This window comes from Triticum urartu, chromosome 7A (genome assembly GCF_056163025.1).
Source record: "Triticum urartu cultivar PI428250 chromosome 7A, HENAU_Tu73, whole genome shotgun sequence".
NCBI lineage: Eukaryota > Viridiplantae > Streptophyta > Magnoliopsida > Poales > Poaceae > Triticum > Triticum urartu.
In genome coordinates, this window is record NC_141879.1 from 633,845,246 (window position 1) to 633,869,960 (window position 24,715).

The 24,715-nt window shown below is 45.4% G+C and overlaps 1 pseudogene; it reads left to right on the plus strand.

Annotated features, from left to right (window-relative positions):
* LOC125519196 (polyubiquitin-like) overlaps positions 1 to 19,178 on the plus strand; it is a 268,977-nt pseudogene extending 249,799 nt beyond the window's left edge.
* The last annotated feature ends 5,537 nt before the right edge of the window (positions 19,179 to 24,715 follow it).

Here is a 24,715-nt window from a genome sequence, read left to right on the forward strand (position 1 = left end):
TTCTCAGGGCACACTCAGATTGTCCTAGGTACGGGTAGGCCAGCCCAGAGTTGCCCCTGGTGGCCACCGGCAGCTGACAGTTGGACCAACACTCAGAGGAGCACTGGCCCGGGGGGGTTAAATAAGATGACCCTCGGGCTCCGGAAACCCAAGGGAAGAAAAGAATAGGTGGCAAATAGTAAAACCAATGTTGGGCATTGCTGGCAAAGCTTTAATCAAGGCGAACTATTGAGGGGTTCCCATTATAGCCCAACCGCGTGAGGGACGCTAAAATCCGGGAACATAACACCGATATGACGGAAACTAGGGCGGCAAGAGTGGAACAAAACACTAGGCGAGAGGCCGAGCCTTCCACCCTTTACCAAGTATATAGATGCATTAAGATAACATAGCAATATAATGATATCCCAACAAGTAAATAAATGTTCCAACAAGGAACGGCTCCAATCTTCACCTGCAACTAGCAACGCTATAAGAAGGGGCTGAGCAAAGCGGTAACATAGCCAATCAACGGTTTGCTAGGAACATGGTGGGTTAGAGGTTCAACATGGCAATTGGGAGGCTGACAAGCAAAAGGTAGGCATCGAAGCATTGGCATAGCAAGAGCGAGAAAACTAGCATAGCAAAGATAGTAGTGATTTTGAGGGTATGATCATCTTGCCTGCAAAGCTGTCAAAGTTGACTGGATCCTCAAAAGCACACTCAACGGGCTCCTCGGTATCGAACTCGTCTCCCGGCTCTACCCAAACAACACAAACAAACAACAAAGATACAATCAACCACGTGCAAGGACAAACAGAAGATGCAAAGATGGTATGCTATGCGGGATGCGATGCGGGATGCAAAATGCAAGACGTGACAGGAAAAACATGAACCTGGCCTCAACTTGGAAAACCAAGTGTGCCACTGGATAGAGGGGATGAAATCGCTTGAAAACGATATAAAGATCATTGGGATCGGAGCTACGGTTTGGAAATGGCAAGCGTTTTAAGATATGAAGCGGTCTGCGATATACAGCAAGTAGGCATCTAAACGCAACGAAATGAACATGCTACAGCCACCAAACATGACAACAAAAGACATGGCAGTGATTTACTCAAGATGCTTAACAAAACACTAGCACTGAGCCACGGCCAATTCATCCATTATGAGGTTCAAACAAGCATGGCAAAAGCGAATAAGCAAAACAGATTTCAGACTTGGTGAAATTAACACTAGTCTGAAATTTCAGACCACGATGCTCTCTTCGGAGCAGCAAAACAACATGATACAAGACCTGATCATGACAAGTAAGAACATGCCATGGAGCTACTCAACAAGCTTAACAAAACACCCAAAGTGACCTGGGGCCAAAAGGGTTCACAAAAATACTCTAACGAGCACACGAACATAGATAAAACACAATCAGTTTTCAGACAGTGAAAACTGAGACATGCTGAAACTTAACTCACGAAGGCATGTAAACGAGCTCGATGCACTCACTACGGTGCAAGTCATGGCAAGGCAAGCATACATACAGTAAGAAGACACAAAATTCTAGCTAGACATGGCAAGAACAATGGCATAGCATGCATGGATCAACTACAATAGCTCCGGCAAAATCGCAAAATAGTTAACGATCTGCCCAAAAACACAACGATGCAAAAGTTGAGCTCGATTGACTCAAGCTAGGGTGCACCAAACTAGCAAGTAAAGACATGGATGGATAGATCATAACAAGATTAACAGAAGTCCCTTACTGATCATTCTCAAAAGAGGCACGGATCACTAGGAAACAAGCTGAACATAAGGCATCATGAACTAAAAATCCCAGACTTAGTGAAAATCACTAAGTCCCTGAAAACAGATTTCTCAGGTGCCCCTCTTTGCAAGCTTGCACAAGTCACCACACACATCCTAAAAATACATGGGTTGCACCTCTAGAAAGAAGACAAAATGCTTAACAAATCATCTCAAGGACTCACAGGCATATCATGCATACATTAATCATGGCAAAAATGACAAAAGTCTAGGATGAACTAAGGGATCTGACATTTAACTCATGATGCCTCCTTCTAGCAGCATTTCGGGCATCAAGATGAGCTCAAATGAAAATGATGCAATGGAATGAAATGATGTAATCGTCGAGGCGAAGATTTTGATATATTATATGTCCAAAACGGAGTTACGGATGCGGAGACATCACTGGTCAAAGGTAGCATAAAAGATTAAGGGGGAGAGGGAAAAGTCAACCGTCGCTAGGGTTTACTGTAGCACATATCTGGATCGCGCGCGCGGCACTGTTCATGCACTGTTCATCGGCGCGGACCTCGAGAACTCCGGCGAGGTGGGAGGCTCCGGCGAGGTCGGCCGGTGGAGTGGGTGGCCGTGGGGGCGGCGGCCGGCGACGAGGCGCCTGGGGCGGCGCTGGACGGCGGGCGGTGGCCGGTGGCGAGGAGCGGCGACGAGGTGCGGCGGTGCCGGCGATGGTGCTCGCGGTGACCAGTGTCAAGGAGCCTGCCGGCTCGGGGAAGAGGACGGCGGCGCGGGCGAGTGGAGGACGGCGGCGCGGATCTGGCCCGTGGGGGCGAGGGGCGGGCCTCCCGCGGGCCGGCGGGCTTCGGCGGCGCGGCGAAGTGGTCCGTGCCACGTGGCGGCAGGCGAGTGGGCGGGCTGCTGCGGCGGACGCTGTCCGGCCGGGGGCGGACACATCCGTCGGTGCGGGGATCTTTTTTTTAGAACTAGGGTTTCGAGGGGGAAGACGAGATCCGAAAATGGAGGGGGGTATATATAGGCATAAGTAGAGCTAGGAGAGTCCAAATGAGGTGCGGTTTTCGGCCACGCGATCGTGATCGAACGCTCTAGGACATGGAGCAGAGTTTGGTGGGTTTTGGGCCAAAATGGAGGGGTGTTGGGCTGCAACACACACGAGGCCTTTTCGGTCCCTTGGTTAACCGTTGGAGTATCAAACGAAGTCCAAATGATACGAAACTTGAGAGGCGGTCTACCGGTAGTAAACCAAGGCCGCATGACAAGTCTCGGTTCAATCCGGAAATGTTTAATCCCCACACACGAAAGAAAGCTAGAAATGACCACCGGAGGAGAACGAAGCGCCGGAATGCAAAACGGACAACGGGGAAAATGCTCGAATGCAAGAGATGAACACGTATGCAAATGCAATGCACATGATGACATGATATGAGATGCATGAAGAACGAAAACAACACACACGAGACAAAGACCCGAACCCGAGAAATAAATATAACTTAACGCCAGAAACGGCAAGAGTTGGATACAAATTTGGAAAGTCGTATCTGGGGTGTTACAAGCCATTCTTGGAATCCGGGCCCACCATCGCTTCTCCATAGCTCGTAGGTTCATTGTTGTCTAGCAACATGACTTCCAAGACATGATTACGTACCACTCTGAAGTAGTATGCATCCTTGTCGTCCTACAAGGTTTTGGTAGTGACTTGATCCGAAGTTTCATGATCACTATCATAAGCTTCCACTTCAATTGGTGTTGGTGCCACGGGAACAACTCCTTGTGCCCTGTTATACACTAGTTGAAGTAACGGTTCAATAACCTCATCAAGTCTCCACCTCCCACTCAATTCTTTCGAGAGAAACTTTTCCTCAAGAAAGGACCCGATTCTAGAAACAGTCCCTATTGCTTTCGGATCTGAGACAGGAGGTATACCCAACTGTTTTGGGTGTCCTATGAACATGCATTTATCCGCTTTGGTTCGAGCTTATCAGCCTGAAACTTTTTCAAATAAGCGTCGCAGCCCCAAACTTTTAAGAAACGACATCTTAGGTTTCTCTGAACCATAGTTCATATGGTGTCGACTTAAAGGGAATTGTGTGGTGCCCTATTTAAAGTGAATGTGGTTGTCTCTAATGCCTAACCCATAAACTATAGTGGTAATTCGATAAGAGACATCATGGTATGCACCACATCCAATAGGGTGTAGCTATGGTGTTCGGACACACCATCACACTATGGTGTTCCAGGCGGCATTAGTCGTGAAACAATTTCCACAATGTCTTAATTGTGTGCCAAACTCGTGACTCGGATATTCATCTCTATGATCATATCATAGACATTTTATCCTCTTGTCACGATGATCTTCAACTTCATTCTGAAATTACTTGAACCTTTCAATAATTCAGACTTTTGTTTCATCAAGTAAATAGCATCTACTCAAATCATCTGTGTGAAGTAAGAACATAACGATATCCACTACTTGCCTCAGCACTCATTGGACTGCACACATCAAAATGTATTACTTCCAACAAGTTGCTTTCTTGTTCCATCTTACTGAAAAACGAGGCCTTTCAGTCATCTTGCCCATGCGGTAAGATTTGCATGTCTCAAGTGATTCAAAATCAAGTGAGTCCAAAGATCCATCAACATGGAGCTTCTTCATGTGTTTTATACCAATATGACTCAAATTGCAGTGCCACAAGTATGTGGTACTATCATTACTATCTTATATCTTTTGGCATGAACATGTGTATCACTACGATCGGGATTTCAATAAACCATTCATTTTAGGTGCAAGACCATTGAAGGTATTATTCAAATAAACAGAGTAACCATTATTCTCCTTAAATGAATAACTGTATTGCGATAAACATAATCCAATCATGTCTATGCTCAACGCAAACACCAAATAACAATTATTTAGGTTTAACACCAATCCAGATGGTAGAGGGAGCGTGCGATGTTTGATCACATCAACCTTGGAAACACTTCCAACACATATCGTCATCTCACCTTTGGCTAGTCTCCATTTATTTTGTAGCCTTTTATTTCGAGTTACTAACACTTAGCAACTGAACCGGTATCTAATACCCTGCTGCTACTAGGAGTACTAGTAAAGTACACATTTAATATAATGTATGTCCAATACATACTTCTGTCAACCTTGCCAGCCTTCTCATCTACCAAGTATCTAGGGTGGTTCTGCTTCAGTGACCGTTCCCCTTATTACAGAAGCACTTAGTCTCGGGCTTGGGTTCAACCTTGGGTTTCTTCACTAGAGCAGCAACTGATTTGTCGTTTCATGAAGTATCCCTTTCTTGCCCTTGCCCTTCTTGAAACTAGTGGTTTTACTAACCATCAACAATTGATGCTTCTATTTGATTTCTACTTTCGCGGTGTCGCGAATAGCTCAAGGATCATATCTATCCCTGATATGTTATAGTTCATCACGAAGCTCTAGTAGCTTGGTGGCAGTGACTTTGGAGAACCATCACTATCTCATCTGGAAGATCAACTCCCACTCGATTCAAGCGATTGTAGTACTCATACAATCTGAGCACATGCTCAACAATTGAGCTTTTCTCCTTAGTTTGCAGGCTTAGGAAACTTGTCAGAGGTCTCATACCTCTTGACGTGGGCACTAGCCTGAAATCCCAATTTCAGTCCTTGGAACATCTCATATGTCCTGCGATGTTTCAAAAACGTCTTTGGTGCCTCAATTCTAAACCATTTAGCATTACGCACTAAACTATCATGTAGTCATCAAGACGTGTATGTCGGATGTTCGCAACATCCACAACCGACGCTCGAGGTTCAGCTCACTGAGTGGTGCATTAAGGGCATAATCCTTCTGCGCAGCAATGAGGACAATCCTCAGTTTATGGACCTAGTCCATATAATTGCTACTATCAACTTTCAACTAAATTTTCTCTAGGAACATATCTAAAACAGTAGAACTAAAGCGTAAGCTACGACATAATTTGCGAAGTCCTTTTGACTATGTTCATGATAATTAAGTTCATCTGATTATTTAATGAACTCCCACTTAGATAGACATCCCTCTAGTCATCTAAGTGATACATGATCCGAATCGACTAGGCCGTGTCCGATCATCACGTGAGACGGATTAGTCATCATCGGTGAACATCTTCATGTTGATCGTATCTTCTATACGACTCATGTTCGACCTTTCGGTCTTCTGTGTTCCGAGGCCATGTCTGTGCATGCTAGGCTCATCAAGTCAACCTAAGTGTATTGCATGTGTAAATCTGGCTTACACCCGTTGTATTCGAACGTTAGAATCTATCACACCCGATCATCACGTGGTGCTTCGAAACAACAAACCTTCGCAACGGTGCACAGTTAGGGAGAACACTTTTCTTGAAATTTTAGTGAGGGATCATCTTATTTAAGCTACCGTCGTTCTAAGCAAATAAGATGTAAAAACATGATAAACATCACATGCAATCAAATAGTGACATGATATGGCCAATATCATTTTGCTCCTTTTGATCTCCATCTTCAGGATGCCATGATCATCATCGTCACCGGCATGACACCATGATCTCCATCATCGTGTCTTCGTGAAGTTGTCTCGCCAACTATTACTTCTACTACTATGGCTAACGGTTAGCAATAAAGTAAAGTAATTACATGACGTTTATGTTGACACGCAGGTCATAAATAAATTAAGACAACTCCTATGGCTCCTGCCGGTTGCCATACTCATCAACATGCAAGTCGTGATTCCTATTACAAGAACATGATCAATCTCATACATCACATATATCATTCATCACATACTTTTTGGCCATATCACATCACATGGCATATGCTGCAAAAACAAGTTAGACGTCCTCTAATTGTTGTTACAAATTTTTACGTGGCTGCTATAGGTTTCTTAGCAAGAACGTTTCTTACCTACGCCAAAACCACAACGTGATATGCCAATTTCTATTTACCCTTCATAAGGACCCTTTTCATCGAATCTGATCCGACTAAAGTGGGAGAGACAGACACCCGCTAGCCACCTTATGCAACTAGTGCATGTCAGTCGATGGAACCTGTCTCACGTAAGTGTACGTGTAAGGTCGGTCCGGGCCGCTTCATCCCACGATGCCGCCGAATCAAGATAAGACTAGTAACGGCAAGTAAATTGACAAAATCGATGCCCACAACTATTGGAAATATGCCCTAGAGGCAATAATAAATTGGTTATTATTATATTTCACTGTTCATGATAGTCGTTTATTATCCATGCTAGAATTGTATTGATAGGAAACTCAGATACATGTGTGGATACATAGACAACACCATGTCCCTAGTAAGCCTCTAGTTGACTAGCTCGTTGATCAATAGATGGTTACGGTTTCCTGACCATGGACATTGGATGTCGTTGATAACGGGATCACATCATTAGGAGAATGATATGATGGACAAGACCCAATCCTAAGCCTAGCACAAAGATCGTATAGTTCGTTTGCTAAAGCTTTTCTAATGTCAAGTATCATTTCCTTAGACCATGAGATTGTGCAACTCCCGGATACCGTAGGAGTGCTTTGGGTGTGCCAAACGTCACAACGTAACTGGGTGGCTATAAAGGTACACTACAGGTATCTCCGAAAGTGTCTGTTGGGTTGGCACGAATCGAGACTGGGATTTGTCACTCCGTGTAAACGGAGAGGTATCTCTGGGCCCACTCGGTAGGACATCATCATAATGTGCACAATGTGACCAAGGAGTTGATCATAGGATGATGTGTTACAGAACGAGTAAAGAGACTTGCCGGTAACGAGATTGAACAAGGTATCGGGATACCGACGATCGAATCTCGGACAAGTATCGTACCGCTAGACAAAGGGCATTGTATACGGGATTGACTGAATCCTTGACATCGCGGTTACCGAATGTTGTTCGGAGTCCCAGATGAGATCCCGGACGTCACGAGGAGTTCCGGAATGGTCTGGAGGTAAAGATTGATATATAGGAAGTATGGTTTTGGCCACCGGAAGTGTTCCGGGCATCACCGGTGATGTACCGGGACCACCGGAGGGGTCCGGGGGTCCACCGGGAGGGGCCACGAGCCCCGGAGGCATACATGGGCCAAGTGTGAGAAGGGACCAGCCCCTAGGTGGGCTGGGGCGCCTCCCCACCAAGGCCCATGCGCCTAAGGGGAAGAGGGGGCAAACCCTAAGGGCAGATGGCCCCTAAGGCCCATGCCTGGTGCGCCTCCCTCTTCCCCTGCCCTTGGCCGCCTCCCAGATGGGATCTGGGGGCTGCCGCCACCCCTAGGGAGGGAACCCTAGGTGGGGGCGCAGCCCCTCCCCTCCCCCTATATATACTTGAGGTATGGGGCTGCCCAACACATGTGATTTTGCTCTCCCTGTTGGCGCAGCCCTACCTCTCTCCCTCCTCGTCTCTCGTAGTGCTTGGCGAAGCCCTACTGGAGTCCCGCGCTCCTCCACCACCACCACGCCTTCGTGCTTCTGCTGGATGGAGTCTTCCCCAACCTCTCCTTCTCCCCTTGCTGGATCAAGGCATAGGAGACGTCACCGGGCAGTACGTGTGTTGAACATGGAGGTGTCGTCCGTTCGGCACTAGGATCATCGGTGATTTGGATCACGACGAGTACGACTCCATCAACCCCGTTCACTTGAACGCTTCCGCTTTGCGATCTACAAGGGTATGTAGATGCACTCTCCTTCCCCTCGTTGCTAGATTACTCCATAGATTGATCTTGGTGATGCGTAGAAAATTTTGAATTTCTGCTACGTTCCCCAACAGTGGCATCATGAGCTAGGTCTATGCGTAGTTTCTATGCACGAGTAGAACACAAAGCAGTTGTGGGCGTCGATATTGTCAATTTACTTGACATTACTAGTCTTATCATGATTCGGCGGCATCGTGGGATGAAGCGGCTCGGACCGACCTTACACGTACGCTTACGTGAGACTGGTTCCACCGACTGACATGCACTAGTTGCATAAGGTGGCTAGCGGGTGTCTGTCTCTCCCACTTTAGTCGGATCGGATTCGATGAAAAGGGTCCTTATGAAGGGTAAATAGAAATTGGCATATCACGTTGTGGTTTTCGCGTAGGTAAGAAACGTTCTTGCTAGAAACCTATAGCAGCCACGTAAAAACTTGCAACAACAATTAGAGGACGTCTAACTTGTTTTTGCAGCATATGCCTTGTGATGTGATATGGCCAAAAGGATGTGATGAATGATATATGTGATGTATGAGATTGATCATGTTCTTGTAATAGGAATCACGACTTGCATGTCGATGAGTATGACAAACGGCAGGAGCCATAGGAGTTGCCTTAATTTATTTATGACCTGCGTGTCAACATAAACGTCATGTAATTACTTTACTTTATTGCTAAAGTGTTAGCCATAGTAGTAGAAGTAATAGATGACGAGACAACTTCAAGAAGACACGATGATGGAGATCATGATGATGGAGATCATGGTGTCATGCCGGTGACAACGATGATCATGGAGCCTCGAAGATGGAGATCAAAAGGAGCAAAATGATATTGGCCATATCATGTCACTATTTGATTGCATGTGATGTTTATCATGTTTTACATCTTATTTGCTTAGAACGACGGTAGCTTAAATAAGATGACCCCTCACTAAAATTTCAAGAAAGTGTTCCCCCTAACTGTACACCGTTGCGAAGGTTCGTCGTTTCGAAGCACCACGTGATGATCGGGTGTGATAGATTCTAACGTTCGAATACAACGGGTGTTAACGAGCCTAGCATGTACAGACATGGCCTCGGTACACATGCGGAACACTTAGGTTGACTTGACGAGCCTAGCATGTACAGACATGGCCTCGGAACACGGAAGACCGAAAGGTCGAACATGAGTCGTATAGAAGATACGATCAACATGAGATGTTCACCATTGATGACTAGTCCGTCTCACGTGATGATTGGACACGGCCTACTCGATTCGGATCATGTTTCACTTAGATGACTAGAGGGATGTCTATCTGAGTGGGAGTTCATGAAATTAATTTGATTAGATGAACTCAATTATCATGAACATAGTCTAAATTATCTTCGCAAATATGTTGTAGATAAATAGCTCACATTGTAGCTCCCTGTTTCAATACGTTCCTAGAGAAAGATTAAGTTGAAAGATATTGTAAGCAATGATGCGGACTAGGTCCGTAGTCCGAGGAGTGTCCTCACTGCTACACAGAAGGCTTACGTCTTTGATGCACCGCTCGATGTGCAAACCCCTACAACGTCGTCTGTGGATGTTGTGAACACCTGACAGACACATTCTGATGACTACCTGATAGTTTAGTGCACCATACTTTATGGCTTAGAATCGAGATTCCAATGACGTCTTGAATGCCATAGAACATATGAGATGTTCCAAGAGCTGAAATTGGGATTTCAGGCTCATGCCCGTGTTGAGAGGTGTGAGACCTCTGACAAGTTCTTTTGCCAACAAGATGGAGGAGAATAGCTCAGCTAGTGAGCATGTGCTCAGAATGTCTGGGTGCTACAATCACTTAAATCAAGTGGGAGTTAAACTTCCAGATAAGATAGTGATTGATAGAGTTCTCTAGCCACTATCACTAAGCTACTAGATCTTCCTGATGAACTATGACATGCAAGGGATGGAATTGATCCCGGAGCTGTTCGCGGTGCTTAAGACCGCAAAAGGTAGAAATCAAGAAGGAGCATCAAGTGTTGATGGTTTAACAAGACCACTGGTTTCAAGAAGGGCAAGGGCTAGAAGGTAAACTTCATGGATGGCAAACCAGTTGCCGCTCCAGTGAAGGAACCCAAGGTTGAACCCAAACCCGAGACTAAGTGCTTCTATTGTAAGGGGAACGGGCACTGGTAGCGGAATTACCCATGGGCCTCCTCTTCAGCATCTGGTTCATACTCTGAGTCGCTGCGATCATCAGCAGCTCGTGCATTTTGTGTCGGTTGCACATTAGAGGCACTAGGGTATACAAGGCTACGAGCTAAGCTTTTTATGTCTTTAAGATACTCCCTCTCTATAGCCTTGCGTTCCGCAATCCTTGCATCCCTTTCCTTCAAATACACCTCACCCTTGCGTTTCTGTTCTGCAAGATATTAGCTGCTATGCATATCACTCTCCAGAACTGGTGGCATGATTTTAGTAACTGGAGCTGGAAAACATGACAGAGAGTGAACTTAATGAATTGCCAAAAGACCTACCATCCTACATTATCATCACTACATGACTCAAATCTGCTTCAACTTGTTTGGAGGAGTACTTGTAACGTACATGATTACATTAAATTATCTCTTGAAACCTGGCCATCATTGCTAGTAGACAAAAAAAAGCTAAATTGTGTAAAACAGTTGTAAACACGCAGCTCTCCTAACAAGAGTTCATGTGTTCCTTTATACTTAAGCTTAGAATTGATGCTTGTATAATTTGAGATGGCAAATACATTACTATATGATGCTTTTGAGGGTTGTAGAACAGATCGAAATAAATAACATACTTGGAAATATGGAGCGTCCAGAATTCAGTTAAACAAGAACAAGTGCAAACTCATAGACTCAGTCTTTATTCAAGTTTCAAACAAGTGCAGAGTCGCTCTTTATTCAGTTTTGAACAAGAAGAAGTGCAGACTCATAGACTCAGTCTTTATTCAGTTTCAAACAAGTGCAGAGTTGCTCTTTATTTAGTTTTGAACAAGAAGAAGTGCAGACTCAGTCTTTATCTAGAATTCAAAATAAAGAACATACACTGTGAACTCCATATGGTAATATATTGTATCAAGAACAAGAGCAGACTCAATCTTTATTCTATTATGATGATTGTAGGTGAAGACTTTTATGGGGTAGCAGAGCCACAAACAGGGACATGGTCGTTGTATTACAGGAAATCTCATGACAACTGAATAAAGACCAAGTAAATCTTACAGAGCTATTGGATTTGCCACATGGTCGTTGTATTCAGACATGTAAAGAAGTCTCACACCCGTGGGTGCTTTTATCCCCCAAATCGCTTCCCTGATGATCCCCTACGTCTAGAGCTTGGGGTTGGGGTATGACGAGGGCGGGATAAGAAATTTACCGTGAGACGCCGCCGATCGCTGCAATCGTTCGGGAAAGAGATCCGGGTGGGGCGGCCTCCAATCCACTATCGCCGGTTGATGCGGTGGATCCGTGCTCAGCCGGTCGGGCGGCCTCCTCCAATCCGCCGTCGCCGGTCGCTGAAATCAGGGGGGAATGTAGTGGAGTGCTCACGGGGATGGTTGATGTTGGTGGATCCGAGCTCGGACGGTGGGGCAGCCACCCCCAATCTGTCGGCCTTGATCGCCACAGTCGTGATGTCGATTGAATCTGATGAGAAAAATTCCTGGGTGCGCGGTGGTTTTTAGCGGCGCCTGTTCGCGGGGGAAATAGAAGGATAATCTTTGGCTGGGTCTTTGACTGATGGGACACAGGGTGAATGCGGGAAAAATATAGAAAAGTGGATGGAAAATAGTACGTGGGTGGAGGGAAAAGAGTTTTTTTGCGAGGAGATGGTGTATTTTCATAATTTATTTTACTTAATATTATGTAATTAATTTAATTCGAAATAAGTACAAAATGATTATTAAAAAGTAAATCTTACATGAACAATATGATGTGGTATTTTCCACATCACATACTTAAGATCCCTGTAAATAAATATGTCGAAAATTGTTTAGAGGGATCTTAAGTATGTGATCTGGAAAAAAACAAAATGCAAATGAGTGATTATTTTAACTGCTTGTGTAAATAAAATTGGTAAGTTGGGATGATTTTTTTCTTTTTTCTTAGGAAAAATCTGATCTACTCCTTTCAATCATGGCAGTACAATGAATACCAAAAAAATCTAGATTTGTAGACCACCTAGCGACGACTCCAAGCGCTGAAGCGAGACGAAGGCGCGCCGCTGTCATCGCCCCTCTGTCACATCCATAGCTTCTGGTAATGCTTAGTGTTGGCATCTTGCTTTCATCATGTTTAAATTTCAGAGTGAAGTTAAGAATCATCATAACAATAAGATCATGTTCCTACGATCTGATCAAAAAGGGGATTTTCTGAGTTATGAGTTTGGCAAACACTTAAGACATTGTGGAATTGTTTCACAGTTGAAGCCACCTGGAACACCACTGGGTTATGGTGTGTACGGACGTCGTAATCGAACCTTATGAGATATGGTGCGATCTATGATGTCTCTTATCAATCTACCGTTTTCATTTTGAGGTTATGCGTTAGAGACAGATGCATTCACTTTATATAGGACACCATCTAAGTCCGTTGAGATGGCGTCGTATGAACATTGGTTTGGCAAGAAACCAAAGTTGTCGTTTCTTAATGTTTGGGGCTGCGATGCTTAAGGCTTCAGCCGGAAAAGCTCGAACCCAAAGCGGACAAACACATCTTCATAGGATACCCAAAGGTGACAGTTGGGTATACCTTCTATCTCAGATCCGAGGGCAAATTGTTTGTCGCTAAGAACGGGTCCTTTCTCGAGAAGGAGTTTCTCTCGAAAGAATTGAGTGGGAGGAAGATAGAACTTGATGAGGTTGTCGAACCTTTACTTCAACCAGAGAGTGATGCAACACAGAAAGATGTTTTCTGTGGCGCCTACGTGTGTTGAATAGGAAGTTAATGATAGTGATCATGAAGCTTCGGATCAAGTTGCTATCGAACCTCGTAGGTCGACAAGGATATGTACTACTCCTAAGTGGTAAGGTAATCATGTCTTAGATATCATGTTGTTAGACAACAATGAACCTACGAGCTATGGAGAAGCGATGGTGGGCCCGTATTCCGACAAATGGTTAGAAGCCATGAAATCCGAGATAGGATCCATATCAGAACAAAGTATGGACTTTGGTGGACTTGCCCGATGATCGGCATGCCATTGAGATAAATGGATCTTTAAGAAGAAGATGGACGTGGGCGGTAATGTTACCGTCTATGAAGCTCGACTTGTGGGAAAGAGTCTTTTCACAAGTTCAAGGAGTTGACTATGATGAGAATTTCTCACCCGTAGCGGTGCTTAAGTCCGTCGGAATCATGATAGCATTAGCTGTAATTTTTGATTATGAAATCTTACAGATGGATGTCAAAACAAGTTTTCTTACCAGTTTTCGTAAGAAAAGTTGTATGTGATACAATAAAAGGTTTTGTCGATCCTAAGGATGCTAAAAGGTATGCTGGCTCCAGCAATCCTTCTATGGACTAGAGAAAGCATCTCGGAATCGGAATATATGTTTTGATGGAGTGATCAAAGCTTTTAGGTTTATACATTGTTTGCTAGAAACTTGTATTTACAAGAAAGTGAGTGGGAGCACTACAACATTTCTAATAAGTATATGTGGATGACATATTGTTGATCCGAAATAATGTAGAATTTCTGGAAAGCATAAACGGTTGTTTGAAGAGTTTTTTTCAAAGGAAAGACCTGGATAAAGCTGCTTACATATTGGGCATCAAGATCTATAGAGATAGATCAAGACGCCTGATGGTACTTTCAAAGAACGCACACCTTGACATGTTTTTGAAGGAGTTCAAAATAGATCAGTCAAAGAAGGGGTTCTTACCTGAGTTGTAAGGTGTGAAGTTGAGTAAGACTCAAACATTGACCATGGCAGAAGAAAGAGGAAGGACGAAAGGTCATCCCCTATGCTCTTGTCATAGGCTCTATACGGTATGCCATGCTGAAGTACCACACCTATTGTGTGCCTTGCCACATGTCTGGCAAGAGGGTACAAAGGTGATCTAGGAGTGGATCACCAGATAGCAGTCAAAATTATCCTTAGAGGAATAAGGAAATGTTTCTCGGTTATGGAGGTGATAAAGAGTTCGACATAAAGAGTTACGTCGATGCAAGCTTAACACCTATCCGGATAGCTCTGAGTAGAGATACCGGATACGTATAATGGAGCAATAATTTGGAATAGCTCCAAGTGGAACGTGGTAGCAGCATCTACGATATAAAGTTTTGCGAATACATAGGGATCTGAATATGGCAAGACCCATTGACTACAACCTCTCTCACAAGCATAACATGATCAAACCTAGAACTCTTTGAGTGTTTATCACATAGTGATGTGAACTAGATCATTGAGTCTAGTAGACTCTTGGATGTGGGTCACATGGCGATGTGACCTGTGAGTGTTAATCACATGGCGATGTGAACTAGATTATTGACTCTAGTGCAAGTGGGAGACTGTTGGAAATATGCCCTAGAGGCAATAATAAATTGGTTATTATTATATTTCATTGTTCATGATAGTCGTTTATTATCCATGCTAGAATTGTATTGATAGGAACTCAGATACATGTGTGGATACATAGACAACACCATGTCCCTAGTAAGCCTCTAGTTGACTAGCTCGTTGATCAATAGATGGTTACGGTTTCCTGACCATGGACATTGGATGTCGTTGATAACGGGATCACATCATTAGGAGAATGATGTGATGGACAAGACCCAATCCTAAGCCTAGCACAAAGATCGTATAGTTCGTATGCTAAAGCTTTTCTAATGTCAAGTATCATTTCCTTAGACCATGAGATTGTGCAACTCCCGGATACCGTAGGAGTGCTTTGGGTGTGCCAAACGTCACAACGTAACTGGGTGGCTATAAAGGTACACTGCAGGTATCTCCGAAAGTGTCTATTGGGTTGGCACGAATCGAGACTGGGATTTGTCACTCCGTGTAAACGGAGAGGTATCTCTGGGCCCACTCGGTAGGACATCATCATAATGTGCACAATGTGATCAAGGAGTTGATCATGGGATGATGTGTTACAGAACGAGTAAAGAGACTTGCCGGTAACGAGATTGAACAAGGTATCGGGATACCAATGATCGAATCTCGGGCAAGTATCGTACCATTAGACAAAGGGAATTGTATACAGGATTGACTAAATCCTTGACATCGTGGTTCATCCGATGAGATCATCGTGGAGCATGTGGGAGCCAACATGGGTATCCAGATCCCGCTGTTGGTTATTGACCGGAGAGTTGTCTCAGCCATGTCAGCATGACTCCCGAGCCCGTAGGGTCTACACACTTAAGGTTCGATGACGCTAGGGTTATAGGGAAAGTATGTACGCGGTTACCGAACGTTGTTTGGAGTCCCGGATGAGATCCCGGACATCATGAGGAGTTCCGGAATGGTCCGGAGGTAAAGATTGATATATAGGAAGTATGGTTTTGGCCACCGGAAGTGTTCCGGGCATCACCGGTAGTGTACCGGGACCACCGGAGGGGTACGGGGGTCCACCGGGAGGGGCCACGAGCCCCGGAGGCATACATGGGCCAAGTGTGAGAAGGGACCAGCCCCTAGGTGGGCTGGGGCGCCTCCCCACCAAGGCCCATGCGCCTAAGGGGAAGAGGGGGCAAACCCTAAGGGCAGATGGGCCCTAAGGCCCATCCCTGGTGCGCCTCCCTCTTCCCCTCCCCTTGGCCGCCTCCCAGATGGGATCTGGGGGCTGCCGCCACCCCTAGGGAGGGAACCCTAGGTGGGGGCGCAGCCCCTCCCCTCCCCCTATATATACTTGAGGTATGGGGCTGCCCAACACATGTGATTTTGCTCTCCCTGTTGGCGCAGCCCTACCTCTCTCCCTCCTCGTCTCTCGTAGTGCTTGGCGAAGCCCTGCTGGAGTCCTGCGCTCCTCCACCACTACCACGCCGTCGTGCTGCTGCTGGATGGAGTCTTCCCCAACCTCTCCTTCTCCCCTTACTGGATCAAGGCATAGTGGACGTCACCGGGCTGTACGTGTGTTGAACACGGAGGTGTCGTCCGTTCGGCACTAGGATCATCGGTGATTTGGATCATGACGAGTACGACTCCATCAACCCCGTTCACTTGAACGCTTCCGCTTAGCGATCTACAAGGGTATGTAGATGCACTCTCCTTCCTCTCGTTGCTAGATTACTCCATAGATTGATCTTGGTGATGCGTAGAAAATTTTGAATTTCTGCTACGTTCCCCAACAACAACTACTTTGTGTTCTACTCGTGCATAGAAACTACGCATAGACCTAGCTCATGATGCCACTATTGGGGAACGTAGCAGAAATTCAAAATTTTCTACGCATCACCAAGATCAATCTATGGAGTAATCTAGCAACGAGGGGAAGGAGAGTGCATCTACATACCCTTGTAGATCGCTAAGCGGAAGCGTTCAAGTGAACCGGGTTGATGGAGTCGTACTCGTCGTGATCCAAGTCACCGATGATCCTAGCGCCGAACGGGGCACCTCCGTGTTCAACACACGTACGGAACGGAGACGTCTCCCACGCCTTGATCCAGCAAGGAGGAGGGAGAGGTTGAGGAAGAGAGTCCAACAGCAGCACGACGGCGTGGTGGTGATGGAGTGGCAGTTCTCCGGCAGGGCTTCGCCAAGCTCACGCGGAGGAGGAGAGGTATTGGAGGGGAGGGGCTGCGCCAGGTTCAAGGGGGTGGCCGCCCTCCCACCCCTCCACTATTTATAGGTGGGCAGAGAGGGGGCCGGCCCCCCTAGATCCCATCTAGGGTTGGGGGCGGCGGCCAAGGGGGGGAGGAGTGCCTCCCGAGTCAAGTGAAGGCCCTCCCCCTTAGGGTTTCCCCTCTCCCATGCGCATGGGCCTTGGGGGGGCTAGTGCCCTTGGCCCATTAAGGCTAGGGCGCCCCCCTACAGCCCATGCTGCTGTATTGGACGTGGTGGAACATTTTCCGGACCTCCGGACCCCTCCGGAATCCTTCGGAACCTTCCGGAAGCTTCCCGGTACAATACCGGAAAAAACTGAACTTTTCCCGGAACCCGAACAACAACTTTCCATATATAAATCTTTACCTCCGGACCATTCTAGAACTCCTTGTGACGTCCGGGATCTCATCCGGAACTCCGAACAACATTCGGTAATCACATACAAGTCTTCCTAATAACCCTAGCGTCATCGAACCTTAAGTGTGTAGACCCTACGGGTTCGGGAACCATGCAGACATGACCGAGACAACTCTCCGGCCAATAACCAACAGCGGGATCTGGATACCCATGTTGGCTCCCACATGTTCCACGATAATCTCATCGGATGAACCACGATGTCGAGGATTCAATCAATCCCGTATTCAATTCCCTTTGTCCAGCGGTATTGTACTTGCCCGAGATTCGATCGTCGGTATCCGATACCTTGTTCAATCTCGTTACCGACAAGTCTCTTTACTTGTTCCGTAACACATCATCCCGTGATCAAATCCTTGGTCACATTGTGCACATTATGATGATGTCCTACCAAGTGGGCCCAGAGATACCTCTCCATCACACGGAGTGAAAAATCCCAGTCTCGATTCGTGCCAACCCAACAGACACTTTCGGAGATACCCGTAGTGCACCTTTATAGCCACCCAGTTACGTTGTGACGTTTGGTACACCCAAAGCATTCCTACGGTATCCGGGAGTTGCACAATCTCATGGTCTAAGGAAATGATACTTGACATTTGAAAAGCTTTAGCATACGAACTACACGATCTTTGTGCTAGGCTTAGGATTGGGTCTTGTCCATCACATCATTCTCCTAATGATATGATCCCGTTATCAACGACATCCAATGTCCATGGTCAGGAAACCGTAACCATCTATTGATCAACGAGCTAGTCAACTAGAGGCTTACTAGGGACACGGTGTTGTCTATGTATCCATACATGTATCTGAGTTTCCTATCAATACAATTCTAGCATGGATAATAAACGATTATCATGAACAAGGAAATATACTAATAACTAATTTATTATTGCCTCTAGGGCATATTTCCAACACACACACACACATGAATCCTCGCTTTTCTCACTCTGTCCCTTCGTCCTTGTTGTGTATCCGCGTAGTCCGAGGTCCCCGTCCCCGAAAGAAACCTAGAAGAGATCGAAACACAACTCTTTTCGCCGCCAGTGAAGCCTCGATGACTCAAGTCGCGACTCGCCTAAGACGATGTAGATCTTCGTGAAGACCCTGACAGGTAAAACCATCATGCTGGAGGTGGAGGGCAGTGACACCGTGGACAGCGTCAAGGGCAAGGTCTAGGATAAGAAAGGGATCCCGCCGGACCAGCAGCGGCTCATATCTTCGCCGAGAAGCAGCTGGAGGACGGTCGCTTGCTGGCAACTACAACGTGCACAAGGTGTCGACGCATCACCTGGTGCTCCGCCTCCGCAACGGCACCACCATCAAGGTCAAGACACCCACCGCCAAGGAGATCGGGATCAACATCGAGCCCATGGACACGTCCGACAGGATCAAGGAGCACGTCGAGGAGAAGGAGGGCATCCCGCCCGTCCAGCAGAGGCTCATCTTCGATGGCAAGCAGATGGCCACCGACAAGACGGTGCAAAAGTACAAGATCAAGGGCAGCTACGTGCTCCACCTTGTGCTCGCCCTCAGGGGCGGTGCCTGCTAGAATTTGGGTCTTACGGTCGCTCGCTTTTCCATGAGGGTGTAGCTTTGGTTTTTTTTTCTTCGTATGATTTTGGTTGGAACTTTTTGAACAGTGTTTGAGTCTCTTTAAAGCCATAATGTTTGAGGCCAGGTTACATGTACGTACAATCACAACAGTTGTCTGCACAATAATCTTTTCCCATCCGTTCATATATTTTTACCACCAATCCATTAAATCGAAGATATGAAAATTTGTTTTGAGGCAAACGTTGCCTCGCCGTTTGAATAAAGATACTTGCACTAACCAATCAAAGATATGCAATTTTTTACCGCTATAAGGCACGGTGCTGACCGTCCGACTGGATCGGACGGACGAGAACCACGCGGGAATGCTATCTAGAATTCAGTCGTAGAATGGACCAATTTTGACCCGCAAAAAAATAGAATGGACCAATTTCTCCTCCAGGCTACGGCCTGGTTGACTCTATATCTATGGTCGCACAAAATGGTTTTTCTTTTGGATGAATTTATTTGTTGGGCCAGTGAAGTTAATGTTGGGGAACGTAGTAATTTCAAAAAAATTCCTACGCACACGCAAGATCATGGTGATGCATAGCAACGAGAGGGGAGAGTATGATCTACGTACCCTTGTAGATCAACAACGGAAGCGTTGACACAACGTAGAGGAAGTAGTCGTACGTCTTCTCGATCCGACTGATCCAAGCACCGTTACTCCGGCACCTCCGAGTTCTTAGCACACGTACAGCTCGATGACGCTCCCCGGGCTCCGATCCAGCAAAGCTTCGGGGATGAGTTCCGTCAGCACAACGGCGTGGTGACGATGATGATGTTCTACCGACGCAGGGCTTCGCCTAAGCACTACAACGATATGATCGAGGTGGAATATGGTGGCAGGGGGCACCGCACACGGCTAAGGAACGATCACGTGGATCAACTTGTGTGTTCTAGGGTGCCCCCCTGCCTCCGTATATAAAGGATCCAAGGGGGGTGCGGCCGGCCTAGAGGAGGGCGCAGGAGGAGTCCTACTCCTACCGGGAGTAGGACTCCCCTCCCCGTTCCTTGTCCAACTAGGAGAGGTGGAGGGAGAGAAGGAAAGGGGGGCGCCGTCCCTCCCTCCTTGTCCAATTCGGACTAGGGGGAGAGGGGGCGCGTGGCCTGCCCTGGCAGCCCCTTCCTCTTCTCCACATTAGGCCCATAAGGCCCATTAACCCCCCGGTGCTCCGGTTTTATCCGAAACTTCCCCGGAATGCTTCCGGTGTCCGAATATAGTCATCCAATATATCAATCTTTATGTCTCGACCATTTTGAGACTCCTCGTCATGTCCGTGATCACATCCGGGACTCCGAACTAACTTCGGTACATCGAAATGCATAAACTCATAATAACTGTCATCGTAACTTTAAGCATGCGGACCCTATGATTCAAGAACAATGTAGACATGACTGAGACAAATCTCCGGTCAATAACCAACAGCGGGACCTGGATGCCCATATTGGCTCCTACATATTCTACGAAGATCTTTATCGGTCAGACCGATAACAACATACGTTGTTCCCTTTGTCATCGGTATGTTACTTGCCCGAGATTCGATCGTCGGTATCCAATACCTAGTTCAATCTCGTTACCGGCAAGTCTCTTTACTCGTTCCGTAATACATCATCTCACAACTAACATATTAGTTGTAATGCTTCCAAGTCTTATGTGATGTGCATTACCGAGAGGGCCCAGAGATACCTCTCCGACAATCGGAGTGACAAATCCTAATCTCGAAATATGCCAACCCAACATCTACCTTTGGAGACACCTGTAGAGCACCTTTATAATCACCCAGTTACGTTGTGACGTTTGGTAGCACACAAAGTGTTCCTCCGGCAAACGGGAGTTGCATAATCTCATAGTCATAGGAACATGTATAAGTCATGAAGAAAGCAGTAGCAACATACTAAACGATCGGGTGCTAAGCTAATGGAATGGGTCATGTCAATCAGATCATTCAACTAATGGTGTGATCTCGTTAATCAAATAACAACTCTTTGTTCATGGTTAGGAAACATAACCATCTTTGATTAACGAGCTAGTCAAGTAGAGGCATACTAGTGACATTCTGTTTGTCTATGTATTCACACATGTATCATGTTTCCGGTTAATACAATTCTAGCATGAATAATAAACATTTATCATGATATAAGGAAATAAATAATAACTTTATTATTGCCTCTAGGGCATATTTCCTTCAGTCTCCCACTTGCACTAGAGTCAATAATCTAGATTACATAGTAATGATTCTAACACCCATGGAGCCTTGGTGCTGATCATGTTTTGCTCGTGGAAGAGGCTTAGTCAACGGGTCTGCAACATTCAGATCCGTATGTATCTTGCAAATCTCTATGTCTCCCACCTGGACTAGATCCCGGATGGAATTTAAGTGTCTCTTGATGTGCTTGGTTCTCTTGTGAAATCTGGATTCCTTTGCCAAGGCAATTGCACCAGTATTGTCACAAAAGATTTTCATTGGACCCGATGCACTAGGTATGACACCTAGATCGGATATGAACTCCTTCATCCAGACTCCTTCGTTTGCTACTTCCGAAGCAGCTATGTACTCCGCTTCACATGTAGATCCCGCCACGACACTTTGTTTAGAACTGCACCAACTGACAGCTCCACTGTTTAATACAAACACGTATCCGGTTTGCGATTTAGAATCGTCCGGATCAGTGTCAAAGCTTGCATCAATGTAACCGTTTACGATGAGCTCTTTGTCACCTCCATATACGAGAAACATATCCTTAGTCCTTTTCAGGTACTTCAGGATGTTCTTGACCGCTGTCCAGTGATCCACTCCTGGATTACTTTGGTACCTCCCTGCTAAACTTATAGCAAGGCACACATCAGGTCTGGTACACAGCATTGCATACATGATAGAGCCTATGGCTGAAGCATAGGGAACATCTTTCATTTTCTCTCTATCTTCTGCAGTGGTCGGGCATTGAGTCCTACTCAATTTCACACCTTGTAACACAGGCAAGAACCCTTTCTTTGCTTGATCCATTTTGAACTTCTTCAAAATCTTGTCAAGGTATGTGCTTTGTGAAAGTCCAATTAAGCGTCTTGATCTATCTCTATAGATCTTTATGCCTAATATGTAAGCAGCTTCACCGAGGTCTTTCATTGAAAAACTCTTATTCAAGTATCCCTTTATGCTATCCAGAAATTCTATATCATTTCCAATCAGTAATATGTCATCCACATATAATATCAGAAATGCTACAGAGCTCCCACTCACTTTCTTGTAAATACAGGCTTCTCCAAAAGTCTGTATAAACCCAAATGCTTTGATCACACTATCAAAGCGTTTATTCCAACTCCGAGAGGCTTGCACCAGTCCATAAATGGATCGCTGGAGCTTGCACACTTTGTTAGCTCCCTTTGGATCGACAAAACCTTCCGGTTGCATCATATACAACTCTTCTTCCAGAAATCCATTCAGGAATGCAGTTTTGACATCCATCTGCCAAATTTCATAATCATAAAATGCGGCAATTGCTAACATGATTCGGACAGACTTAAGCATCGCTACGGGTGAGAAGGTCTCATCGTAGTCAATCCCTTGAACTTGCCGAAAACCTTTTGCGACAAGTCGAGCTTTGCAGACAGTAATATTACCGTCAGCGTCAGTCTTCTTCTTGAAGATCCATTTATTCTCAATTGCTTGCCGATCATCGGGCAAGTCAACCAAAGTCCATACTTTGTTCTCATACATGGATCCCATCTCAGATTTCATGGCTTCAAGCCATTTTGCGGAATCTGGGCTCACCATCGCTTCTTCATAGTTTGTAGGTTCATCATGATCTAGTAGCATGACTTCCAGAACAGGATTACCGTACCACTCTGGTGCGGATCTCACTCTGGTTGATCTACGAGGTTCAGTAGTATCTTGATCTAAAGTTTCATGATCATCATCATTAGCTTCCTCACTAACTGGTGTAGGTGTCACTGAAATAGTTTTCTGTGATGTACTACTTTCCAATAAGGGAGCAGGTACAGTTACCTCGTCAAGTTCTACTTTCCTCCCACTCACTTCTTTCGAGAGAAACTCCTTCTCTAGAAAGGATCCATTCTTAGCAACGAATGTCTTGCCTTCGGATCTGTGATAGAAGGTGTACCCAACAGTCTCCTTTGGGTATCCTATGAAGACACATTTCTCCGATTTGGGTTCGAGCTTATCAGGTTGAAGCTTTTTCACATAAGCATCGCAGCCCCAAACTTTAAGAAACGACAACTTTGGTTTCTTGCCAAACCATAGTTCATAAGGCGTCGTCTCAACGGATTTTGATGGTGCCCTATTTAAAGTGAATGCGGCCGTCTCTAAAGCATAACCCCAAAACGATAGCGGTAAATCTGTAAGAGACATCATAGATCGCACCATATCTAATAAAGTACGATTACGACGTTCGGACACACCATTACGCTGTGGTGTTCCGGATGGCGTGAGTTGCGAAACTATTCCACAATTTTTCAAATGTACACCAAACTCGTAACTCAAATATTCTCCTCCACGATCAGATCGTAGAAACTTTATTTTCTTGTTACGATGATTTTCAACTTCACTCTGAAATTCTTTGAACTTTTAAAATGTTTCAGACTTATGTTTCATTAAGTAGATATACCCATATCTGCTTAAATCATCTGTGAAGGTGAGAAAATAACGATATCCGCCACGAGCCTCAACATTCATCGGACCACATACATCTGTATGTATGATTTCCAATAAATCTGTTGCTCTCTCCACAGTACCGGAGAATGGCGTTTTAGTCATCTTGCCCATGAGGCACGGTTCGCAAGTACCAAGTGATTCATAATCAAGTGATTCCAAAAGTCCATCAGTATGGAGTTTCTTCATGCGCTTTATACCGATATGACCTAAACGGCAGTGCCACAAATAAGTTGCACTATCATTATCAACTCTGCATCTTTTGGCTTCAACATTATGAATATGTGTATCACTACTATCGAGATTCATCAAAAATAGACCACTCTTCAAAGGTGCATGACCATAAAATATATTACTCATATAAATAGAACAACCATTATTCTCTGATTTAAATGAATAACCGTCTCGCATCAAACAAGATCCAGATATAATGTTCATGCTCAACGCTGGCACCAAATAACAATTATTTAGGTCTAATACTAATCCCGAAGGTAGATGTAGAGGTAGCGTGCCGACCGCGATCACATCGACTTTGGAACCATTTCCCACGTGCATCGTCACCTCGTCCTTTGCCAGTGTTCGGTTAATCCGTAGTCCCTGTTTTGAGTTGCAAATATTAGCAACAGAACCAGTATCAAATACCCAGGTGCTACTGCGAGCTCTAGTAAGGTACACATCAATAACATGTATATCACATATACCTTTGTTCACCTTGCCATCCTTCTTATCCGCCAAATACTTGGGGCAGTTCCGCTTCCAGTGACCAGTCTGCTTGCAGTAGAAGCACTCAGTTTCAGGCTTAGGTCCAGACTTGGGTTTCTTC